We start from the raw sequence: 3985 nt of genomic DNA, 5'->3' as shown, positions 1-3985 counted from the left end.
GAAAAAAATGAATGAGGGGGCCCGTGGCCCCCCCCCCTGGGACCGCCACTGACAGTAGCGGTCTCAGGATTTGGTAAAGGGAGGGGCCCAAACCCGAACTTTGTCCCAACACGGAAAAGAATAAATCTGATGAAAAAAATGAACAATAGGGGGGGGGGCCGGGCCCCCTGGGACCGCCACTGAACATAACTAAATTGAATTATACACAATACTAAGCTTATGGGGGGATGCGCGTTGCAATGCTGCGCTGACTAGAATTTTCGTACCTAGCATCAATGCACCGGAAAGCGGCCAATTACTCACGGCACTAAATATACCCAAATTTCCAAATTGTTCTTGATTTCTGTTTGAAAGAATGTGCAGTGGGAGCTTGAATTTTTAGGTACACCAATGGTGACGTCGGTCTGACAGACCGAAAGGGTTAATTGTCAAAGAACGGCTTGCTTCATCAAGTTGTTCGTCTGGTACTAAACTCAGACAAGCAAAATATTAAGCTAGCAGAACTAGCAGTGCCATGCGCTGCGTCGTTTTTATAAAAATTTGAAAAATACTTTTCGTCGGTCTGAGAGACCGTGCGTCACCACTGAAGGGTTAAGAGGAACTACGCTTCTATCATCCCTGCGAGGACTTCTCTTTCAATCTGCCTTTTGGTATGTAGGGAAGTTACATTTCTCGGTGTGTGGTTCACTTTTGAAATAAACGCTTCCAGATGACGAATAGGATAATCGTTTAATTATCAGGATACAAATTTTTTTTGACAATCTTTGTGTAACTTTGTTAGCGACGTCATCGTTTACATACTACGGTGCACCCATCAAACAGAACGAGATACGTGTCTAACAATGTCTCACGTGCTCGTGTTTCTACACAGGTACATGTATTAGCATCTTGTAAATATACAAATCTCTCATTCAATGGAGATTACATATTTAACTTATCGTGTTAGTAGATATATCACGATTGAACTCGACACAATTTCCATTACGAAGGAGCATCAACTTGTCGATGTGCTTGTTCCTTACAAGAGTCGTAGAACATGAGCTTCGTTCCATTAACGGTTTATCTCTGGACTCTTTATCCATTATTAATTCCCACGAACCTGTAACTGTTCACTCAAATTGCATTACAGGTAAGAATAAGTGAAATTTGAGATTACCTTTTTATAGCGACAGCGTACACCTCCAATTTATTGTTAAGGGGACCCGGCGCCTCTTGCACATCTTTCGATTTCCATCGGCCTTTTTCTTGCTTTATATTAAACAATATTGCGCAGCAGGTGCAAATCCTACATTCATTGTTTACTGTTATCATAAAAGGAATCGTAAAATTGGACTTACCGAATATGTACGTAAAAACTGTAAAGGTCACGTGTGACCGACAGAAAATAACCCAATAAATCGCTTGCCTTCTCAAAATTGATGAACGTATTAATTAATCCATTTATACGTTCGATGTAAGTAACAATCAATAACAGCTGTTTTGTTTTTGCGCAACCGCAAATAAAACGTACCTAAGACCTACGGCTACTTTCCTTCTCTAACGTAACTGCGCATTTGCATGCAGAGTAGTTTTCATTCATACCATTTCCATTTGATACATTAAATTTGTGTCTTATTCTTATGCGTTACATTTTATGCAGACCGAATTTCCATTGTATGTATAAGCACATTTAAAATGCAATGTATTTTAATGCGGTGTATCGCATAGAAATGATTCACAAAATAATTCGACGTTCATTTTAATTAAAAGATGCACTATTAAATTCATTGGAATTCAATGCTACATCTTAAACTTCGATTTAATTTTTATGCCATACCTTACGAATAATTTTATTTCCATTGGTAATATCGCAACGGGTATCTATTTTAATCCAATACGTGAATAACGTTTGTTCTTTAAAGTGCATATATACGAATTTCAATGCATGCGATTTAATTTGATATACGCATGAGAATGGTTTACATTTTTTTTGGATGCAAACATACTCGACTCAATTTTATTTAATATCAATTCAATTACACACAGCAGCAAATGTATTTCACTTCTGATATAGCTGGACAGTTCCAAATAAATGCCTTATGTGTTTAAATCTTTTATAGAAATTGCTATTTATTTTGATGCATGACAATCAAATTGGCAATGTTTAATATTCATCTCTGTCATCTTGTAGTGTTTTAGGATTCAAACGCTAAAATCCATATTAACATTTCCTACATTTGCATACATTTGGCTAACATTTTTTTGACATGTTTAATTTGTTGGTAACAATTCAATTGTTATTTAAATATTTTGGTATACGTTATAAATGTATAATAAATAGTAAAACGCATCTTGTACACACCAGCATTTAAATAGGTTTGTGATGTAGATGATCGCAAAGAAAAAGCATTCAAAATAAACCTATCGCATTTTAAATGCAATTTATAGTATTTACAGGCATTAAAAACTGAAGTGGTGCTACGGGATTCGTCATATAAACGTCGTTATTTTGTGACATGTTACAAAGGAAACTATTTAAATTACTATCGTACTCCAAGAAAATGTGGATTTTAATTTAACAAAACCATTTTATTACAATGGCATATAAACGTAACCAATTAAAATGCTATACTTAAAATGCAGTTAATAAATAGTAAATTGGCGTTCCATATACTTGTATTTTATTTTTATACACAATGCTATAGACTTGAAGCTATAAATCAATAATCGTCCTCAAAACAGAGCAGCATCCCTGCCCAAGGTTATTTTATTTCAAATCCCTGCCAATGTGGAGACATGCTCTAATGTTTCAAGTTTGACAAGCGTCCATAATCATGTTTAATTTAGGGTGGTATTAAGTGTTTAAATCTGTGGTATTAATGCGTTGGAGACTTACAAGTGCAAGTTTTTCTGAAATGCTATTTAACATATATACCTACCGAATACCTATAAATGTCATTATTGGGAAAGGGCGAGATTGTGGATTAGAAACTCGTCGATACCGACACCCTATCCAGTGCAGACATCGTAAACACACCATCTGAAATAGGTAAGTACGAGATCTCTCTAACTCTCTCGACTTCCACAGAAACACAAATCTATACTAATCCCAGCGCCCAGGCGGAAACACATAAACCACACCTCCAGTGAATTGGAAGCTGCGTTTTTGAAGTTAACACCCACAGTGGAGAACTTGATTACCAAGACCGAGGCTCATCAGATGCGAGATCGCTAGGGGAGGACGCGCTGGCAACTACGACCTCCCAGCTAATGCGAACCAAGCAATGTTCACTGAAAGCTAGATCCTTCCGTCACATGCGATAGTGTGCGACGATATCTCAAGGATTTGCCGCCTACTAGACAAACATCCATTTCCAAATCGACACCAGAGCGGACGTTTTTCTCGTCTCCTCTTCCTGGCTTCCCGAAGGCCGGCGTCAAAATCCAAAAAAAATCAAATGCTAATAGAATAGTGATCTACCCCTACAGCACCAAACTTATTTCCCTGACCTTGGTGTCCGCCACAACATCGTACGGCAGGTTTTTTTTGTTCGATGTGGACCAACCCACATATGCGCTCACTCTAATCGATCGTTCTATATCTGAGATCATTGTCGAACATGGCGTAGGGGCTTCTATTGTCGCCACTGTCTCTATAAAGTCACTGTACATACTCACGACTACAGTGCCCCCTATCCGTGACCTTCCATTTTGTATGGAAACCATAAGGTTAATCGCAGTCCATGTACTTACCATGTACGGTCTAAGGAGTTACTCTATACCATTGTATAGTAATATATATGATTAAAAAGGTTCTTTTCTTTCGGCCTTGCGTGGTGTTGAAGTGAAGGTTTGTAGGGTGAGTAGGCTCAAAAATCAGACTTCGTTAACACACCTTTGCAACTGAAACAAAAGTTTGATATGCTCTGTATGTAACCAATCGACCGTTTTGCGCACATGCCGTATACTAGGAGATTTTCGTAACAAAACTAAATAGGGGAATGAA

At 38.0% G+C, this 3985-nt stretch overlaps 1 long non-coding RNA gene across 1 annotated transcript; it reads right to left on the bottom strand.

Annotated features, from left to right (window-relative positions):
- Positions 1-710: 710 nt before the first annotated feature.
- Positions 711-1459, bottom strand: LOC116172660. Its single transcript, XR_004145726.1, has 3 exons — positions 1338-1459; positions 1157-1285; positions 711-1105 (listed from the first exon to the last, which is right to left on the bottom strand). It is a non-coding gene; the product is annotated as an uncharacterized LOC116172660 (long non-coding RNA).
- Positions 1460-3985: the final 2526 nt, after the last annotated feature.

This window comes from Photinus pyralis, unplaced genomic scaffold (assembly GCF_008802855.1).
Source record: "Photinus pyralis isolate 1611_PpyrPB1 unplaced genomic scaffold, Ppyr1.3 Ppyr1.4_LG5, whole genome shotgun sequence".
NCBI classification, from domain to species: Eukaryota; Metazoa; Arthropoda; class Insecta; order Coleoptera; family Lampyridae; genus Photinus; species Photinus pyralis.
The sequence above is the reverse complement of the archived record's forward strand: the minus strand, read 5'-3'. Positions and strand labels throughout refer to the sequence as shown.